Below are 23,428 nucleotides of genomic sequence, written 5' to 3' on the forward strand. Positions count from 1 at the left end.
CATCTAGAAGACACAAACTGATCAAATATCAAGAGTTTTTCTGTTCTTTTCAATCTTTGCTGAAGAGGGGATATGACGCATGTCCTTGGTGAGTTGATGGCGTGGAAACGGTCACTATATGTACAGTGATTCTTCAGTTTTTTCTACAATGAGTTAACCCTCGTTAAATAGACTTGATGGCTTTTCATTATTCTACATTAAATATGGACGAGCCCACTATCTTTTCAATATATTTTTTTTAATCTAATGAACAGCACGTTTTAAATCCAATATATATATATATGATGAAATTCTGGCTAGATTTTTGGTGTTTACGTCCATCTGGTCACCAGGGGAGGTCACATACATGTCGAAAGTGGTGGGGCAACATGAAGAGAAAAAAAACAAGAATGGCAACTCAATTTTAACATCTTTTCTGTAATATATTCTACAGATTTTGAGCAGACATTTCCTGTCCTGGAATTAAAGATACATACATAAGCCAGGAGTACTGGCATAGAAGGATGGTGAAGTACTGCCGATGGATATTATTTTTATTTTCCTAGTTTCAAAGTTTTGGCCTCATAACATCAACTGAGCTGGATCTAGCAGGGAGTTGAAGGGATTCCCAGTCATCTTCATCGACTCTGGAGAAATATCGGCCCACCATTTCATCACTCACTAGCTCTAATCTTGCAGGCTCCCACTGTTAGAACACAAGAAATCGAAATTTGATCATTGCATTATGTATGTCATGGATACAAAGCAATATCACGCACATAGTTGTGCTCCATGCATGTACCTTGGGATTTTCGTCTTTGTCCAGTAACATGGCTCTTATTCCCTGTAGGAAAGAATTAAATTAGGTTTTATTTGGTTAATCTTCTGGGATAAAAATGACAGCTATAAATAAAGATAAAATTATGTTTAATTGAAGAGACGAGGATGAAAATATAAAATAAATATTTTTATAATAGTTTTAAAATGTATTTTTATACTTTTAAAATATAAATTACAGGAAATTATATCTCATTTATCTTCAATATTTCCGTCTTAATTATTTTAAAATAATAACAAAACACTATAATATCTTAGATGCTAATATTTAGATTATTATCATGATATTTCAATCACCTCAAAAAAATCAATGCTCACTGTTCTTCTCATAACATGACAAAAAATGTTATATTCACGGACGAGGCATTGATCAAGTGCTTGCGCGCGGCCCTCTCTGATCTAATCAACATACAAGAATTTTATAAATTCGCAATATAAACAAATATACATTAAATTAGTAAAAATATAATACTGATGACTTAAAATCCCTCATTACATACCGATTTTAGGGAAATTTTCAGGCTTATCGGACTGGCTGCCTTCATGGATTTTATTGCCTCTAGAACCCACTTGTCTGCTCTATTTCCTGCCTCAATCTCCTGATAGAACAAGTCAAACAAAGCACTCCTAATATTTGAGGCTTTCTATGCTAAGTAGGTTTCTTTCTGCAATGTATAAGAGCTTACCAGTGATGATAGTATTTCTTCAACTGTTTTCCTTGAGAAACATTTGTTAATAATCTCCAATCTGTTTAATGATTAGACATTCAGAGTTCAGGAACAATCATGGCTGACAATATAAGATAACGGAGAAAGTAGATAAATTATCTCGAAGAACCTGATGATTACCTGCTATAAACGCCATCCTGTTTCACATTTGGTTTGTGCTCAAATTTGCTGATGATCTTTGAAATTTTGTCGGTATCAGAAGAAGTTACTTCATCGAGAGCACTTTCCACTAAATGGAGATCCTATGCAAAGAGAAAGAAAGGTTTGAATTATGAAAACCTGAAGGTATATAAGAAAATATACACGATCATATAAATTTCCAAGGCATTACCTTTGAGAGGACGAAATGAGTTGCAAGGCCACATGCAACCATACCTTCCCCTCTTATCCTAGTTCCAGGAAGTCCCAAATATTCACCTAAATAAAACTGAGAAAGTATGAAAATCCGTACAGATATTGTTGAAGTAGATAGGGTTAATTTTAAGTAGTTACCAAGAAACCCAGGGAGCCTGGAAAGGAAATGCGATGCTCCGACATCAACAAAATGTCCTATTGCTGTTTCTGGCATAGCAAACACCTGTATATGCAAGTACTTCTATCAATAAGAGTTGATGCACACATGAAACTAGTTACATGAAGGTGATGAGAACCAAGGATTTTCAAAATTACAGCAGAGTCGAATTTGAAGTAAAAAACGGCAGTATTAGGATATCAAACTTGAGGAGTTCTGGGTTTTGAAAGAGTTCTGAGTTCTTATTTGAATCAACTATGTTAGGTTATATTTTAATATGGATTAGGGTTATTTTTATCGGTTAACAATATCTTAGAACATTATCATCAAGAAATAAAGCAATAAGAAATAAAATACCAAAAACCTTTCGGAAACTTTTCTGAAACCTTCTATTCCTACTTGAGTTTCCATCAGAAGGCCTTAACTCTGTAAATTGTCAAAGGGGTTAAAATAAAGCAGAAGCATACAGTATTTTCAGTGACAATCTTGAATGCTCCATGCATAGATAGCCCAGCACCAGCCCCCATCACGATTCCATCGATGAGTGCAACCTTCAATGTCCAATAGCATATATACATCAAAATCTATTCCAAATGATAATTAGACTGAAGAATTACAGGATATTATTGACATTTCGAATGTGCATAATGATGGAGCCAGATAATCTTGTATGCATACCACAGGCTTTCCATATGTGGCAACTACATAGTCCAGAATGAGACTTTTCTTGTAAGTATTTGCCCCATGACTCCAATGCCCTGCTTCATCCAAGAAGATAAACATTAATAAATAGCATCAAACATTTGCTTATTACTTGAAGGTTTCATTGAAGATGATTTTCACCTGCGACCATACAAATATATGATGCCACAACATCACCACCTGCACAAAACGCCTTCCCATTTCCCTGCATTAGATGTAGACAATAGCGGCATCAGTGAAACGTGAACGGATAATACAGATAGAGTTGAATCATTTACTGTAAAGTTAATTAATTAATATATGATTCATATTCTAGCAGATTTTCTAATCACTTAATTATACCTTCAATACCACAACTTTGACTTCAGGATCAATCTCGTAGGCTTTCAACTTCTTTGTCATTTCAGAGATCTGTCAACAAAATAAATAATTAGTATATCAAGTTTTTTTGTTCTTATGAGCAGGTTAGCGACAAAGAAAGTTGATGGTGTTAAAGTAAAAGGGAAAACGTGTAATATTGCACAATGAAGGAATTATGTTTCTTTATTTGTACAATATACTCGAAGGAAGAAAGGATCTATCTACCATGTGATGGTTGATGCAGTTTAATTTCTGTGGTCTGTTCAATATTATCTTCTTCACAGATGAATTTCCTTCAAATAGCACCTAGAGGATAAAAAATGATCACATGAAAAGAAACTGCTTAAGCATTGCTTTCTGCTGCAAATCTTTTCTGGTTTAAAATCGCAAGGAAATGTGGCAACAGAGAAATGAAAATGGAAAGTGCATGTGCCTGATTAACATCCTTGTCGAAGGAATGCCGGATCATAGCCATAATTAGAGATGGAACTGACAGTCTACTCTCCTGGTTCCAAAACACAAGTTGGCAAACTAGCCTTGTTGTTGTTGACTCCTCGAAAAAACATGCCTTTTATAAACACTAGCAGCCACTAGAAAACAACAGATTGGTTGGTAAATTTTTGGGCAGCCATGTTGTGATGGGTATGCGTAATATTCAAGTTGATTTCGATCATGAGATCTCCACTACTTCTGATAAGAACACCAATGGTGATTAATGAAATATCCTCGATTATAATTAAGGCTTCTTTCAAGGATGTGTGATAACTTATTATTTCTAGAAAATTATTTTAGATATTTACCACTTAGGGTTTCTTTATCCAAATATTAACAGTGAATAATAACAAGTTATTCCCAATAATATTTTGAATATTCATCCCTTTAGATTTCTTTATCCAAACATTAACGGTGAATAATAAATGAATTCCCCCCAAAATAAGATTTTTTATTTTTTTGGAATATTAGCCAATACCCTTTGGAGTTTTACAAACATGTTGTAAAATCCAGAAATGCAAGAAAATAATTTTTGTTGTGTTTAAGAAATCCATGCGAAAACACATTTTTGAAACTTCCAATATTTTTTGCATAAAACAAAGAGCGTTCAAAACATGTTAAGTATTGGTCATTATGCAACATACAAGAAAAAGATTATTTTTTTTTTTTTTATCAAAACACAAGAATCACAATTAAACACAAAAATCATAATAAAAACTAACTAGTCGTCAAATATATATTCTAAGATTTATAATAAGCTTAAAGCAACAAAAAAAATTAATTCAAAACCAACTCATCCCACACAGACAGCAAGGAAAAAAAAACTGGAAGCATGCTCTCTAAATGTAAAAGCCATGGCCGGCTAATCTCTCCTCCAGCGGCGCAAAGAACACACACAATGAAGGTCTCTAAATGTAAACATTCCTAAACATGAAGCAACCCCTTTTACATGGACTGCCGCTAAACTCAAACATCATGAAAGAATAATGGGTAAGCGTTGGATTTGTCTAAATAGAAACCAATTATTTAGAGGGAAAAAAATAGCTTTAGAACCGAATGCCTAGTATAAAAATAACAAAGGAGAAACCAAAGACCGAAAGAAAAAGCTCACGCGTGCCTCCTGAGCTACTGGTAAATGACAGACGAAATAGAGACACTAAAGTTGTGATGTGCTGGTGAATTGGACGTTCTTCCTTCTATGTTCTCTTGCTCTTTCTGGTTTTCCTGCCTCTCTTGCGTTTCTATTTTCTCTGCTTTTTCTTTCTTTTTCTCCTCTTTCCTCTCAGTAACGCAAGAATGCAAGAAAGAAACTCCCTCTGTTTTCTATGTTTTTTTTTCTTTACTCCCTGCCCTCTCTTGCATTTTTATTCTCTTTCTTTTGATCTCCTTTCCCGCTAGGTTATTAAAGGGTTTATGTAGCCTAATCACAGCTCTTATTTAGGAAAGATATATTACATTAACTCTAGGGTATAATCTAGGGTGAGTAGAAATATGAAACCAAATATTTTGATTCTAATTTTGTGATCATATTTGATTTCTTTCCAGTATTTTAGAGGATGGTGCGACTCCTTTCTTTCCTTCCATAGAGCCAGCTGCTCCCTTTGAAATGAGGCAATAAAAACATGGTCTGCAGCTCTCTATTCAAGCGAGAGAAATATAAAAATCAAACAGGGAATTGCAGATAAAAAGGAAAGAAAAAAAGTGGGCTAGTTATGCAGGTAAAAACGTGGTTTCTTCAATTTCCATTTGGTCCTTGGTCCAAAAAAGAGCTTCAAATTTGCCTGCAATTGATCTTCAAACTTTAAACATCTTGCAATTGTGTCCCTGCAAACTCGGGCAAAAAAATCCTTCTTGCAGCAGGAATCCCTACTTTCACACTAGATATTTAAATGGGAATATCTTGAGCTTCTAATATCGAAATCAAGCGATCAAAAGCCCAAAATTATCTATGTGTTCAGGACTACAACTTTGATGAAGGATTCGAAGTGAGATAAAATTGTTTTAGAGAACAGAATTTGGAAGTAATCTGGTTGATAAAAAAGGGTCTCCTGATCTAATTCAAAAACTGACAATGCCGAGCATCCCGATATGACTGAGAGTATGATCTAAGAACAACAATCACAAAATTTGTGACGGAAATAGAGTTTTTAGTGCAAAACTCGGGTCAGGATCCTTCTCGCGGTAGAAATCTCTACTTTCATGTTAGATATTCAAACAGGAATATCTTGAGCTTCTAGTATCGAAATCAAGTGATTCAAAAGCCCAAATTTATCTATGTGTTCAGAACTACAACTTTGATGAAGGAGTCAAAGTGAGATAAAATCATTTTAGAGAACAAAATTTGGCAGTAATCTGGTTGATCAAAAAGGGTCTCCCGATCTAATTCAGAAACTGACAATGTCGAGCATCCCGATATGACTGAGAGTATGACCTAAGAACAACAATCACAAAATTTGTGACATAAATAGATTTTTTAGTGCAAAACTCTGATCAGGATACTTCTCGCGGTAGAATTCTCTACTTTCAAGTTAGATATTCAAACAGGAATAACTTGAGCTTCTGATATAGAAATCAAGTGATTCAAAAGCCCAAATTTATCTATGCATCTAGGACTACAACTTTGATGAAGGAGTCAAAGTGAGATAAAATCATTTTAGAGAACAGAATCTGGCAGTAATTTAGTTGGTCAAAAAGGTTTTTGATTTAACAATGTCGAGCATCCAAATCTGATTAAGAGTCTGCCCTAAGAACAGTGATCCCTAGGACCCAATAAAGGTGTAGGTCAATTTTTCAACATGTCATGAGTGACAGAATATAGCTAGGATGGTCAGATATCATACGAAACCAAGTCAGAATCAGAGCCTAAGTTGGAACAAAAAATTACGACAGCAACAGAACCAGTTTTTTTTTAGTGCAAATTCTGAGGAATTTATCCAACCTTAAAGACCAGATAAATAAGGAACGAATTTAGTATTATGAAGACTCCTAATCATTCTAAGAAAACCTGACAATTTTGGTAGCAAATGGGAAGGATAAAGAGAGCAGAAAACAACTCAAACAAGGTTTCGAAAAAAAAAATATTTCTTTCTCTGCTTTTTTCAATCTTCTAGCAAACATGAGTTAAACTCTTATACTCAATTCAAAAGAGGTATACACCGTCTCCAGCACGTGGGGTTCAAAATTGAGTAACAACAATAAAGAAGAACAATACTTGAGAATTGGTGGAGAGACCTGTTGATAAACCTGTTATAGGAGTGAAATGGGTGTTCAAGACCAAGCTTAACTTGGATGGAACAGTTCAGAAACACAAGGCCCGACTTGTAGCAAAAGGATATGCACAGAAATATAGGATTGACTACAATGAAACTTTTGCGCCAGTAGCAAGGTTAGATACAATTCGAACTCTTATTGCACTTGCAGCACAAAAGGGTTGGAAGCTGTTTTAGTTGGATGTTAAGTCAACATTCCTAAATGGCGTGCTTGATGAAGATGTGTATGTTGAACAGCCTGAAGGTTTTGAAGTAAAGAATGCAGGGGACAAGATCTACAAGTTAAGAAAAGCATTATATGGACTTAAATAGGCGCCAAGAGCCTGGTACAGTGAGATTGATGCATATCTCTCCATGTGCAAATTCAAGAGAAGCACTAGGGAAGCCACTCTGTATACAAGGTCTGATTGTGAAGGAAATTTTATTATTGTCTCAATTTATATTGATGACATTGTCTATACTGGTAGTAGTGAGAGGATGCTTAGTGAGTTCAAAAGATAAATGATGTAGAGATATGAGATCTTGGATCTTGGACTTCTTCATCATTTTTTGGGCATGACAATATTGCAAATTGATCAAGGAGTATTCATTCATCAAAGCAAGTATGTCAAATCCTTGCTTATGAAGTTTGGGCTTGAAGACTGCAAACCAGTTTCAATTCCTTTGTCTACTAGTGAGAAACTATAAAAGGAGAATGAGAGTGAGTTAATTGATTAAGGGCTCTACAGGAAAATAGTAGGAAGTCTACTATATTTAACTACAACTAGACCTGATCTAATGCATGCTGCTAGCTTTCTATCACGATTTATAAATAATCCTATAAAAATATATATGGGAGCTACAAGAAGGGTTCTAAGATATGTGCAAGGGACTCTTAGCTATGGCATTGAATATATGAGAGATCAATCAGTAACTCTTATTGGATTCTATGATGCAGATTGGGCAGGAAGTGAAGTTGATAGCAGGAACACTTCTGGTTATGCATTTAGTTTAGGAAATGAAGCATTCTCTTGGGCCCCTATGAAACAAAGCACGGTGGCATTATCAACAGCAGAAGCTGAGTATGTCTCAACATATGAAGCAATAACATAGGCTATTTGGTTAAGATTTGTTCTTGATGACTTTGGTGAAATGCAAACTGAGGCAACACACTTGTTCTGTTACAATATGTCAGCAATTTCGATGGCTAAGAATCCAATTTTTCATAAAAAAACTAGACACATAAACAAAAAGTATAATTTCATATAGGAAGCTCTGCAAGAAGGCATCATCAACATGCAATTTTGCAGAAGTGAAGAACAACTCACATATATTTTTACTAAAGCATTTCCTAAAGATAGATTCAAGCAACTAAGATTGAAACTTGGAGTTAAACCAGTAAGCAGCTTAGGAGAGGCTGTTGAAATGTAAGTTGTTTACTTAAGATTAAATCCAAGCCTCAGAAGTTAATCATGCAGGCTATTATAAGAAGAATGAAGAAATGAAGAGAACTTTATGTTACAGGAAGTTGTTGAAACTACCGTTATTTTTCTGTTATAACCGTTTCTTGCCTGGGTGTAAGAATCGTAGCCTCCAATGATTGAATGGTAGGAGATGAGTACTTGAATCCTAAATTCTAGGATTCAGATATGAATAGCATATATCATGTATAAGAGCAGGTTTCTTGCTCAGCAAAAAAGATATACAATGAAACAATACAAGAGCTTTCTCATTCTCTCTGAATTCCTCTTCTCTACAAACTTTTCTTATTAACAAAAATCAACAAATCTTTGTCCAATCATAGTCCACCATTTGAATAGAGACTATTGATATGAATATATGATTTAGTCAAGTTAACAAAGACTAACATGATTATTAGTATTATAGTAAGTCGTTTGGATGGAATCTATGAATATGTTATGAGAAATTGTTAGTTGTTTGAACAGAGACCATGGAATGTGACTGGGGTTAGTCAAATGAACAATGATGTGTGGAAATGGAAAATGAATAAATTAAATACGATAATGTCGTAGCAATTATGTAATGATTTAATAAATTATTTTCAATTAATTAGTGGTTATTATGTTATAGCAAACGTGAAATATATATATATATATATATATATATATATATATATATTAATTGTCTAGCAAGCTAAAATTATTGGAATTCTATGTTCTTGTAAGTCCATCTTCTTGAAATGTTGCCATTAATGGGCAACAACATCTGCAGCCCTACTCTAGAAAAGGGTTGCCATTGTCAAAGGCTACAATGGTGGGTTGTTGGTGGCAGCTGCTAATATCAAAAGAAGCTGCACCAACCATTGACAAAGGGTGGCCACCATTGTTGATAAAGGAGCAAGAGGAGCTGCCCTTGAAGCCTATAAATAGAGGCATCATTTAGAGAGCAAAAAGAGAGAGAGGGGGGGGAGTGGCTGCAAAGGGTAGCAGCCCTGCTGCCTTGTGTAGCAGTATGTGTGAGAGCAATAGGAGTAGAGTAGAGTGGAGTGAATGTGATCCTCCTCCTCCATGTATCTATGTTGTTCCCTTTCTCTATCTCTAATAATATCGATTTCTCTTATGGATGTAGGTGATTTGCCGAACCACGTTAAATATTATGTCAGTGTGCTTAGCCTTCAATGGGCAACTATCAAGACATCACCGATCGAAATTCCCTATAATTGGTATCAGAGCTTATGGTTTAAAGTGGTGTTTGATTTTTGCTCAAAAATAAAAGTTGTCAAAATGTTGTTTTGACCATACCACTATGAAGAGGAGGAAGAGAAGAGCACACTGGTGAAAACGGTGTAAAATTCAAATATGGGACATGGCCACATACGCCGACAAGGAGGCTGCCCACGCGTGCCACGCGTCTTCTTGGACCGGATGGCCTGACCCAACCCCGTGACAAAGGGCGGAGACACCTCAGATGGAAGGTGTGAGGGCCATGATATGAGCCCAAGTTCAGACCATCCTAGGACAACAGGTGAAGACACCTTAAATAAAAGGTGTGAGGGCCATGATATGAGCCCAAGTATAAATCGCCCCATGATGACTAGCGGACACACCTCAGACAGAAGGTGTGAGGGCCATAAAATGAGCCTAAGTTCAGACCGCCCCATAACGAGTGAAGACACCTCAGGAGAAGGTGTGAGGGCCACAATATAAGCCCAAGTTCAGATCGCCCCATGACGACGGGTGGAGACACCTTAGATAAAAGTTGTGAGGGCCATGAAATAAGCCCAAGTTCAGACCACCTCATGATGGTCGGAGACACCTTAGGAGAAGGTGTGAGGGCTATGATAGGATCCCAATTACAGAACGCCCAGGGCCAATGTGATGGCTAGATATAAGTGGACGAGTGTATAGCCAATAAAGTGGCTATAATGAGTATAAAGACAAATGCAGGATTGACTTTCATGGATATTGCCCCCATGCTAAAGATCAATGAGGCAGAAGACATTTGCCTTGGACAATAAATGGATGACTTGTGGAGCATTAAGATGCAACTGCTATGAAGGAGCAGAGGGCATACGCAAGTTCCGGGAACAGGTTGAATTTTGTCACGGTGGTGAGCTTGGTAATGGCATTGTAATACTCAAAGTATGAAGACAGATATGGATCAACCTTTAATGGGTTGTCCCTATGCTTAAAGGTGGAGAACTGCCTGAACTTTTAAAAACTAAAAGCAAGAGACTCATGGAGAAGTAAGTCGTGGTCACATTGAAATACTCAGATAATGACTATCGCACTTGAAATAGAAATTTCCGTTTGAGGAGGTGTTGTAAGCCTTGGTGTAAGGCTTGATAAATCATTTCAAGCCAAGCATGGTTGATATGCTTGAAGGGGAATGTTGTGTGTGTCATAGATAAGCGTTAACACTCTTTAGATGTGATGTGGTAGATCATCTGGTTGAAGTGATCCTTTGGAGTGAGGAAAGGGGTGCTTGGTGACTCTGGTGATTGAAAGGTTTGGCAAATACCTGTAAACTTGGTCACAGACACTCTCAAAATAGTAACCTTGGAAGAGCTGCAGAATGCAAGTATGTGCTGAAAAAGTAAGAGGACAATTGCCAATATAAATGGCAAAGGGGTGATTATTGGGATGTCGCCATTAATGGGCAACACCATCTGCAACCCTACTCTAGAAAAGGGTTGTTATTTTCAAAGGCTACAAGGGTGGGTTGTTGGTGGAAGCTACTAATGTCAAAAAAAGTTGTACCAACCATTGACAAAGGATGGCCAACATTGTTGACAAAGGAGCAAGTGGAGCTGCCATTGAAGCCTATAAATAGAGGCATCATTTAGAGAGCAAAATAAGAGAGAGAGAGAGAGAGAGAGAGAGAGAGAGAGAGAGTTAGAGAATGTGAGAGAGAAAGAGGAGTGGTTGTATTTCATAGAGGCTAACAAGAGATGCAAAGGTCTATGGTCAGAAGAAAACTTTGGGAGGCTGAATAAAGTAGAGGTTAGAAGAAACTGGAGCCAATCACTCGATATAAAAATTATGTCAATACAACTCGCCATGTTACCTCTGGACTAGGTAAACCTTTTCCTATTTAAGGGGAGATCAATAAGTTCGCAGCCATCAATGCAGTGCTTGAATCTTGTCATAGAAACAGATACTTTAGAACCACCTTTTCTATCCGAAGGTGACAAAGTTTCATTAAAATCGCATGCGAGACACCATGGTGTGCTAACACTATCTTTGAAAGCAATCAAGTAGTCCCATAATTCCTTCTTCAGGATACCATCAATCGGAGCATAAATAAAGGATACCAGGCAATTCAAATTGTAACGAGTAAAGATACCTTTAACATGCAAGATATGCCCATTCATAGCAACTGAACATCTAGAGACACAAAAACAAGCTGGATTCCATATGTATAAAATCCCCTTAGAAAGGCCTAATGAAGGAACTGCATGCCAGTCCCTAGAATGATGACCCCAGACAGAGCTAATAATACAATCATTAATATTTTCCATTTTTGTTCCTAATATACACAGAACATTAATATGAAATTTCCTACCCAAATTCCTTACACATCTTTTCTTATCTCTGCCCCCTAGTCCACATACATTCCAAACAACAATACTACCCATAAAACGGGTTGAAAGGACCATACCTTCAGACTGGATAAGAAAATTGACTTACGCCTTTTTCCTTCGTAGCCACTCCTCCTACTCTTTGTCTATGAATCCCTACATTGTTTGTGTCATCAATCGATTATCATCATGCACTTGAAGAATAGCTTTTCCCACTTCTCAGCAAGAATTTGCTTCCTCTCAAGAGTTAGACAGTAAAGGATCATGAGCTTGGATACCAGGAGTTGAAGAGGATCGATAGAGCAAGCTACTTGCCTTATCGTCACCCGCCAGTTCCTTCCCAGAATAGATAATTGCATTTTTGTTCTTAATTCCATTGTCAGACACTGAATACTCTATAATTACTGTCTCAGATTGCTTGGGTCTGTGGTTTTCCAGTTTGCTTGATTTCCTTCTCGAAAGAGAGCGTGTTCTGTGTTTAATCCTCTTTGCTCTGTGTTTCTGAGATTTCTTATTTCTTGATTCAAGATTGCAAAGCTTAGATGGGTTAGTAATGGGATTCATGAAGTTTGCAAAGGATGGCCCAATGTTTGTTAAGGTAGCCTTTGTTGTTGGGCCTATGATAGGTTGTTTCTACCTTTGCTTTCGGCCCATTTTCTTAGGTTCTCCACTAGTATAGCCCCCCTCTTGATCTAATTATTCTCTTTCAGAGAGACAAACAACATGCTACCCAACTACAGCCCTACAATCAGCTGCAGCCACCTTGGCATAATCATATCGTACCAAGGTTTAACAGTTATCAACTTCATACAAACTCTCCTTGGATCAAATTCAAATTCTACACATTGTCCTGTAGCTCTGTGGGGTAATGTTGCCCTCATTAGAGCATCACCTTGATCGTCTTCTTCATCATCAGAGAGCACTGATGCTGTGTAAAGTCAGACGTCCATGGAATGCTTGATTGTTGTGAGGGAAGGGATGTATTTGCATTTTATTTCTGTCAAAGTAACCTCAACTTGAATTCCATCAAGTTTGAGGAGCACTTGACCCTATAAAGGTTCCAGCTTAGTGGTTCTGATAAGAACTATTATACCCGATATGGATCCCTGGCTAACACATGACATGTCATAGCCAATAATGTTTCCCTAACTCTACAGGAGGGCATCAATGCAATTCCTATTCCAACCTTCCATCGATAGCCCAAATATGGATATCCAAGCAAACATATCATAAGCACAGATCCTTGCTTCCCACTGTCTGAGGTTACTGAGTAAAGAATACAGTATAGACCTTGCATTATGTTGTTCCTTCAGTGAAGCTAACTGGTCCTCGAAAGTAACGATCACATGGCTAGCTCCTAAAAATCTAAAGCTCACAACTTTCTTAATTGATTTTAATACCATTTCCTTCATGGTTGCTACATCAGCATTTGGCAAGAACTTTCCCACTAAGCTCCTACGCAACCATTCCTTATCCCCATTTATGGAGTTGTATTGTATCAATCTCCTCTCATCACAAACCACTTGAGGCTTTGTAGATGTGAGTACCTCAACAAAAGATCTGGTATCTTTGAACAGAAGCTCAGGTTTATGAGGTGGAGCAGGTTTGGGTTGGGTTTTTGATGATATCAAGGTAGGATTAAAGGGATGATGTTTGGCCGGGTTTACTCTTAGCTTGTAAGTGTCAAACCAAAGATTGCTGGCGTGATCACAAAGGTCATTAACAGACATGGGAGATAGTATGTCCAAAAATCCAAAGCGTCGACCAAGAGCAGTTTTTTGCTTGGAGAGAAACAACTTGGTAACCCATCCAAATTTAAGGTTGCTGGCGGGATCACAAAGGTTACTATATGTGTTGCTATGGTTGAGGCAGTTAATTTCTGTGGTCTTTTCGTTGTCACCCTTCTTCACACATGAATTTCCTTCAAAAAAGCATTTAGAAGACACAAAATGATCAAATATCAAGAGTTTTTCTGTTCTTTTCAATCTTTGCTGAAGAGGGGATATGACGCATGTCCTTGGTGAGTTGATGGCGTGGAAACGGTCACTATATGTACAGTGATTCTTCAGTTTTTTCTACAATGAGTTAACCCTCGTTAAATAGACTTGATGGCTTTTCATTATTCTACATTAAATATGGACGAGCCCACTATCTTTTCAATATATTTTTTTTAATCTAATGAACAGCACGTTTTAAATCCAATATATATATATATATGATGAAATTCTGGCTAGATTTTTGGTGTTTACGTCCATCTGGTCACCAGGGGAGGTCACATACATGTCGAAAGTGGTGGGCAACATGAAGAAAAAAAAAAACAAGAATGGCAACTCAATTTTAACATCTTTTCTGTAATATATTCTACAGATTTTGAGCAGACATTTCCTGTCCTGGAATTAAAGATACATACATAAGCCAGGAGTACTGGCATAGAAGGATGGTGAAGTACTGCCGATGGATATTATTTTTATTTTCCTAGTTTCAAAGTTTTGGCCTCATAACATCAACTGAGCTGGATCTAGCAGGGAGTTGAAGGGATTCCCAGTTCATCTTCATCGACTCTGGAGAAATATCGGCCCACCATTTCATCACTCACTAGCTCTAATCTTGCAGGCTCCCACTGTTAGAACACAAGAAATCGAAATTTGATCATTGCATTATGTATGTCATGGATACAAAGCAATATCACGCACATAGTTGTGCTCCATGCATGTACCTTGGGATTTTCGTCTTTGTCCAGTAACATGGCTCTTATTCCCTGTAGGAAAGAATTAAATTAGGTTTTATTTGGTTAATCTTCTGGGATAAAAAATGACAGCTATAAATAAAGATAAAATTATGTTTAATTGAAGAGACGGGGATGAAAATATAAAATAAAAGATTTTTATAAATAGTTTTAAAATGTATTTTTATACTTTTAAAATATAAATTACAGGAAATTATATCTCATTTATCTTCAATATTTCCGTCTTAATTATTTTTAAAATAATAACAAAACACTATAATATCTTAGATGCTAATATTTAGATTATTATCATGATATTTCAATCACCTCAAAAAAATCAATGCTCACTGTTCTTCTCATAACATGACAAAAAATGTTATATTCACGGACGAGGCATTGATCAAGGGCTTGCGCGCGGCCCTCTCTGATCTAATCAACATACAAGAATTTTATAAATTCGCAATATAAACAAATATACATTAAATTAGTAAAAATATAATACTGATGACTTAAAATCCCTCATTACATACCGATTTAAGGGAAATTTTCAGGCTTATCGGACTGGCTGCCTTCATGGATTTTATTGCCTCTAGAACCCACTTGTCTGCTCTATTTCCTGCCTCAATCTCCTGATAGAACAAGTCAAACAAAGCACTCCTAATATTTGAGGCTTTCTATGCTAAGTAGGTTTCTTTCTGCAATGTATAAGAGCTTACCAGTGATGATAGTATTTCTTCAACTGTTTTCCTTGAGAAACATTTGTTAATAATCTCCAATCTGTTTAATGATTGGACATTCAGAGTTCAGGAACAATCATGGCTGACAATATAAGATAACGGAGAAAGTAGATAAATTATCTCGAAGAACCTGATGATTACCTGCTATAAACGCCATCCTGTTTCACATTTGGTTTGTGCTCAAATTTGCTGATGATCTTTGAAATTTTGTCGGTATCAGAAGAAGTTACTTCATCGAGAGCACTTTCCACTAAATGGAGATCCTATGCAAAGAGAAAGAAAGGTTTGAATTATGCAAACCTGAAGGTATATAAGAAAATATACACGATCATGTAAATTTCCAAGGCATCAGTACCTTTGAGAGGACGAAATGAGTTGCAAGGCCACATGCAACCATATCTTCCCCTCTTATCCTAGTTCCAGCAAGTCCCAAATATTCACCTAAATAAAAATGAGAAAGTATGAAAATCCGTACAGATATTGTTGAAGTAGATAGGGTTAATTTTAAGTAGTTACCAAAAAACCCAGGGAGCCTGGAAAGGAAATGCGATGCCCCGACATCAGCAAAATGTCCTATTGCTGTTTCTGGCATTGCAAACACCTGTAAATGCAAGTTCTTCTACCAATAAGAGTTGATGCACACATGAAACTAGTTACATGAAGGTGATGAGAACCAAGGATCTTCAAAATTACAGCAGAGAGTCTAATTTGAAGTAAAAAACGGCAGGACTAGGATCTCAAACTTAAGGAGTTCTGAGTTCTTATTTGAATCAACTATGTTAGGTTATATTTTAACATGGATTAGGGTTATTTTTATCGGTTAACATCTTAGAACATTCATCATCAAGAAATAAAATATATACGAAACACCTTTCGGAAACTTTTCTGAAACCTTCTATTCCTACTTGAGTTTCCATCACAAGGCCTTGACTCTGTAAATTGTCAAAGGGATTAAAATATAGCAGAAGCATACAGTATTTTCAGTGACAATCTTGAATGCTCCATGCATAGATAGCCCAGCACCGGCCCCCATCACGATTCCATCGATGAGTGCAACCTTCAATGTCCAACAGAATACATCAAAATCTATTCCAGATGATAATTAGACTGAAGAATTAAAGGATATTATTGACATTTCGAATGTGCATAATGATGGAGCCAGATAATCTTGTATGCATACCACAGGCTTTCCATATGTGGCAACCACATAGTCCAGAATGAGATTTTTCTTGTAAGTATTTGCCCCATGACTCCAATGCCCTGCTTCATCCAAGAAGATAAACATTAATAAATAGCATCAAACATTTGCTTATTACTTGAAGGTTTCATTGAAGATGATTTTCACCTGCGACCATATAAATATATGATGCCACAACATCACCACCTGCACAAAACGCCTTCCCATTTCCCTGCATTAGATGTAGACAATAGCGGCATCAGTGAAACGTGAACGGATAATACAGATAGAGTTGAATTATTTACTGTAAAGTTAATTAATTAATATATGATTCATATTCTAGCAGATTTTCTAATCACTTAATTATACCCTCAATACCACAACTTTGACTTCAGGATCAATCTCGTAGGCTTTCAACTTCTTTGTCATTTCAGAGATCTGTCAACAAAAAAAAGAATTACTATATCAAGGTTTTTTTTTCTTATGAGCAGGTTAGCAACAAAGAAAGTCGATGGTGCTGAAGTAAGAGGGAAAACGTGTAATGTTGTTACACATGAAAGGAATTATGCTTCTTTCTTTGTACAATATACTCGAAGGAAGAAAGGATCTTTGTACCATGTGATGGTTGATGCAGTTTAATTTCTGTGGTCTGTTCAATATGATCTTCTTCACAGATGAATTTCCTTCAAATAGCACCTAGGGGATACAAAATGATCACATGAAAATTAAGAAACTGCTTGAGCATTGCTTTCTGCTGCAAATCTTTTCTGGTTTGAAATCGCAAGGAAATGTGGCAACAGAGAAATGAAAATGGAAAGTGCATGTGCCTGATTAACATCCTTGTCGAAGGAATGCCGGATCATAGCCATTAGAGATGGAACTGATAGTCTACTCTCCTGGTTCCAAAACACAAGCTGGCAAACTAGCCCTGTTGGTGTTGCTTGTTGTTGACGACTCAAAAAAACAAGCCTTTTATAAACTCTAGCAGCCACTAGAAAACAACAGACTGATTGGTCAATTTTTGGGCAGCCATGCATGCATCTTGAGTCGAAGAAGGAAGTCCCAGTACACCGAATTTCTTATATCATTTATAAATGAGTTCTGAATTATCTGCCTTCTTTCTTAAGATGAAACAACTCGTGTCTACGTGCGTCCTTTCATGACACTTCAATTGATCTCTTCCACGTTTATTCCAATATACTCGTTTTCATTTTTAATTTCACGTGTTCTACAGTATTTTTGCTCAAATTAATATTTGGTTTCTCTTTTCTTAAAAAACTTTTCTCGTGTTGTTCTCATGATCGATTTTGCAAAGAAACAAGAAGATAATGATACGTTATATGTTATGCTTGTTCTGAATTATGAATTTTGAAAGAAATTTAGATTGGTATATCACTTGTCTTAATCTTTAATTTGTTTTTTTTTTATCAGACCTAAACCATTGTAAATTTAAAAGAAGTTTGGATAAATATATTCCTCTGTCTCAATCCACCATTGAAGATTGGAGATTTTCATCAAATCATGATGTGCCCAGGCTCCTGTAATGGGGCATCTTTCATGGTTATTAGTATCTTTCAAGCTCAACTCATCCTATAAAAGTCTTGTTGGGCTTTGGTTCTAATTATATTTTTGAATTTTTTTTTTAGTTTTAAATTAGTTTTTTCTTAGTGTTTCTTCAATGTTTTAATGTGTTAATAACAAAAATAAAATTAAAATATATTATTTTGATAATTTTAAGTAAAAAATACTTTGAAAATTAATATCCACACACTCTCAAAATAAACTCTAAAAATACTCTTCAATTAAGTATTAATTATTTTATACTTTTTTCTAAAATTTGAATTATAAAGTCTAAATCTTTTAATGCCATTACATGATTAAGAGCAACAATATCATGTGACCATGGTGGGTGACTTTAATAATATTACAAATGTTTGAGCATGCCATTTTTTCCCGTGAATTTTACACATTTCCATAATAATATATATATATATATATAGCTAATCAATTGACAAGGGCAATGAGTTAATGGGGAAGTTGAATTTTACACGTGTCCATAAAGAAAGAAATCACGTAGCTAATCAATTGACAAAGTAATTTTACACGTGTACATGTGAATTATGATTACCTTATTTTGGTAAATTAGTTTTTCTTTTTGAATTATTTTGGGGAAAAATATTTTAAGGTAACCCATTACAAAAATAAAACTCTAAGGAAATTCCTTGACATTTCTCACAATAGAAGGCAAGTCACGTTTAAATGTGTTTTTTTAGGATGATTTTTGTGTTTTAAAAGTATTTTAAAAAAATATTTAAAATAATTTTATTTTTTTATTTCAAATTAGTATTTTTTTTTTTTTTAGTATTTTTAGATTATTTTGATGTACTAATATCAAAAAATAATTTTTTTAAAAATTAAAAAAATTATTTTAATGCATTTTCAAGTAAAAAACACTTTAAAAAACAATCATAATCATACTCACAAACACCTCACAGGAAGGATATTAAATCACAAGAATAACTTTTTAGGACCTTGTGAAAATTATTTTTTTAAAAAATTTAAAATAATATATTTTTTTTAGCTTGTAACATGGTTTGAAACAAAACAAACTACGTAGACAAACAGGCAATTATTAAGATAATAAGTTGAGCCAATTAAAGAAAATAACAATAGATTAGGGATTAAGTTGTGAAACCCCTAATAAACTGGTGACTAATATATAGTTCTCTCTATTAATTAATTTTAATTTCCATCCATCAACAACCTAAATTTTAAACTTTAACAAATTATCATCTATCTTGACATGACATGTTTATAGTTTTAAAATTCAGGCCGGGTTAAGTAAAAAAAACCAATTAGAAATTCATGACATTTATAGTTTTTTTCAATAGTAATAATAATCACGCCTGATCAAAGTTTAAGTGAGTCTGTCAAACATGTTAGACCCACGTTACTTGGATCTAACAAACTTGACAAACACCTCTTGGTTGAGTCTGTCAAGCATACTAGACCTGCAATACTTTTTAATTCAATCTTTTTACCTTTGACTAACTCCTTATGTTGAAAATTATACGTCGCACCCTCGAGCCACACTAAGGATTAGTCTCCTAACTGGGAATAGGTCAAAGGAAACCCTGCTCATAAAAAAAAAAAAAACATTAAAAAAATATTCTTTTTAACTTGTATCGTAGCTTGAAACATAACAAGTATATTGACCCGCGTTCCGCAGCAGATCAATAACAATTGTTTTTTAAATGTAAAAAAAGTACAAAGAATATAAAGAATATATTAAATGTCTTGGTGTAGTGGCAATGTCAAAACCAATGCTATTGGCTCTAGCAGCAAAGCCAGGTCCAAAATAGCCTTAGGTCTAGCTACAGAAACAAACCAAATTGCATTGGGTCCAACTCTATTGGGTTATGCAGTCGAGCTAGACCCAATATCAAAATAAAATAAAATTTGAAGATGGTTATGGTAAACATACATTTCGTGTTTTTAACCCGACTCAAATATTTTTATATTTTTAAAAAAATTATTATTGACCCGCTGCAAAGCGCGGGCCAACATACTAATTATTATATTGTTACATAATGGTTATTTTTTAAAAAATATATTGAGATAATAATTTTTTTATTTTTTTAAATTTGATTTTTTAATATCATGACATCAAAACAATACAAAAACATAAAAAAATATTAATTTCAATGAAATAAAAAAAATAAAAAAATCAATTTTTTTAAAGCATTTTTGAAACATAAAACAATCATGCTTTAATAAGAAAATTCAATCTAGCCTCAAATGAAAAAAAAAATTATCATTACCCAACTTTTGTATAATAAAAAAAAGTCCAATCAATTTATTTCTTCTTTACAGTATGGAAAAAAATTATATAAGAGAAAAAGAAAAAGAATCTAAAGAGAAAAAAAAAATTAAAAATATCTTTAAAAAAAATATTAAAGGAAAGAAATTATATATATACTTGGGTATGGCTGCGGAGTCATGCCTAAAAGCATTAGGTCTTATAACCGAGTCAGACCCAATATCCTAAAAAAATATAAAATTAAAAATATCTTAATTTTTTTTTAATATATTGAGATAATATTCTAGTATGGTGGTAATGCGGAGAATATTAATTTGAAACAAAGAAAAAAAAATTAATTATTTTTATTTTTTTAAATATAAAAATAAACATGGAAAACATTTTATCTAAATATTTTATACATGTTTTTTGCTATACATAAACTTCAACCATAATTTTTACCAAATACGTATCTAAATCCAACTAACTATAACACAAAATATTTTTTCTAAAATTTATTTTTTCAAATCATGGCTACAAAAACTACCTAAAAAAACAAACAAACTTTTTTGAAACCCCTGATAGGCTGGGACTAATATGTAATTCTTTCTATTAATTAATATTAATTTCCCAGTTTTTCAAGCAATCAATTAACCATATTTAAATCAAGTATCCACCAACAGCCTGAATTTTGAACTTTAACAAATTATCATCTATCCTGACATGACATGACAATATGACATGATCATAGTCTTAAAATATATAGCAGGTTAAAGTAAGAACCAGCTACGAATTTAATTTGATAAAACTTGATTGGTGAAGAGTTAACCCAGAACTCGATGAGACCCTCTTTATTTATTTATTTATTTATTTAAATCTCTTCTAAGGAAAACACTGCCGTTTTCAATTATGCATCAAGCCCTTCTTCAAGTCAGTTTTCAAAAGAATAGCAATTAGATGCCAAGGCATAATTAAGCAGGTTTGGGACAGCAAACATATAAGCACCTAAGCGAAAACCATTCCAAACATCTCCGAATCCTCTCAGACTCTCAGTCTCTTTTCATCGAATACCAAACACAACCTTAAAGTCAACTTTATATTTGTCTTCCTTTAATAATTTTGTTTTTTTTCTATAATCTATACTCGTGATTTCTTATTATAAAAGACAATTGTTTAACATTGTTATATATAGCTATTGTGATTGTGATTTTTAAAAATAAATTTAATAAAAATATTTTTAGTTATGATTTTAAAAATATAGATTTTAAAAAATATATGTTTGGTTAATTTTTTTATACAAAATAAATAAAATACAGTTCTTTATAAATAATTTTTATTTTTATTTTAGCATCTATAAAATCAAGTTTAAAATTCAATCTTATATATAGGCCAATATAAAAAAAAAATTTATTTAACTAAACAAACAATTTTTTTTTCTTCTCAATGATTTGACAAAAAGCTCTCATGGTACCAACGAAAATAGTTTCTAAGTTGTCTAATTTTGAATAAACATTACCCAAAACGTAAGGTAAAGTGGTCAAACAAAGCGATCTAAGACTCTGCTAGAGGAAATAAAGCATTTGGTTTAATCATGTATATACATTTCTTACCTCTTGCTAACAAAATTATCATTTATAGCTTTTGAAAAAAACCACAAAGTGCAGTGAACAGATTTTTTTTGTTTGAAGGTGCTTGGTTTTGATGTTGAATATGTTTTTTTTTGGTTAAAATCTAAGTTTTTTTTTTGTTTTTAATTAATTTTTTAGTGTTTGAATTGTTTTAAATTTTAAAAAATATAAAATATTATTTTAATGTACTCTTAAGAAAAAAATCTTTAAAAATTAATCTTTATCACACTTTCAAGCAACTTTAAAATTCATAATTATTTTTTTATTATTATTAGATATGTTTATCAAATCTAAAATTGATTCATCGATGGGATCGAAAATTAGTCCATGCTAAAGCCAAATTCTGGATAGGCATGAAACCTGGTCAAACATGATTATTGACTTGATTTAAAAAGAAAAAAGAAAAAAGAAAAAGGTAGCTTTCAAAACTCGCCACCTCCATTTGCAAGAATTATGCACCAACCACTTGTTATTATTATTATTATTATTATTTTTTAATATATAAAAAAATCTACTGTTAGTAAGGTAATTATAATTTTTTAATAAAATATAGTCCATAGTTTTAAAACCTGATTTAAAATAAAATTTGGATTATCAATTAGGATTATCGATTTAAATATAATAATTTTTTAAATTAAAATAATATTATGTTGATTATTTTTTTTAAAATTAACAAGTTAATAGTTAAATTTAACAAAATAAATCAAATTATCAGATACTAAATTAACCTATTGGACCGGTACAAGTTTTTTTAAACTATGGCATGGTGAAATCTCCACTCCCACGTGTACATGATTCAAAAATTCTTATATCCCGGGAAAAACAGAAGAAGAGAAGGGTGAAAGAGGGAAGAGGCGATATGCGTGTTATTTTGGAGGCAAACAATGGCGCTTTCTAAAACTTGAAAAATTGGCTAAGCGCAAAACTGCAATTTTACCATGCATGTTCTCCCACGTGCTCAAAACACTCCGTGGCACTTCCAGAGCGGTGCAGCGGCACAAACACCGGACCCCACCATTCTTAAAAAGTTAGGAATCATGTATGGTCCCTGAACTCTTCGTTCCTAGTCAAAGCAGACCCTTCACTTTTACCTGAGTCGTATCGAGTCCTTTTTATCTATAGTTGAGAGATAATCTGAAGCCATCTATCCAATCATGACATAACACGTGGAATCCATCCAAAAGCTATAAAATCATGCATGCATGGGATGATAAATGCAATCTATTATGAATATTCATAAATGCAACCGCGACCATCTACAAAAGATTTGTATATCTTCTTGTAAGAGGTTATTTTAAAATATAAAGGTTTAATGTGATAAAATAAAAAAATTACAAGGACCTTGCATGACCTCTAGTCAATTCAAAAATAAAAAAATTGACGGTTCACATGCCGTTGGCCACCCGAATTTTGAAAAAACAATCGGCAAAAACTATAACTTATTGCTTTTTTCTATAAGAAAAT

General features: G+C 34.1%; 1 pseudogene; it reads right to left on the reverse strand.

The window, feature by feature from the left end:
• Positions 1–14,204: 14,204 nt before the first annotated feature.
• On the reverse strand, positions 14,205–17,406 carry LOC118055700 (3-hydroxyisobutyryl-CoA hydrolase 1-like; annotated as a pseudogene).
• Positions 17,407–23,428: the final 6,022 nt, after the last annotated feature.

Source organism: Populus alba, chromosome 6 (assembly GCF_005239225.2).
Source record: "Populus alba chromosome 6, ASM523922v2, whole genome shotgun sequence".
In the NCBI taxonomy this organism is placed as follows: domain Eukaryota; kingdom Viridiplantae; phylum Streptophyta; class Magnoliopsida; order Malpighiales; family Salicaceae; genus Populus; species Populus alba.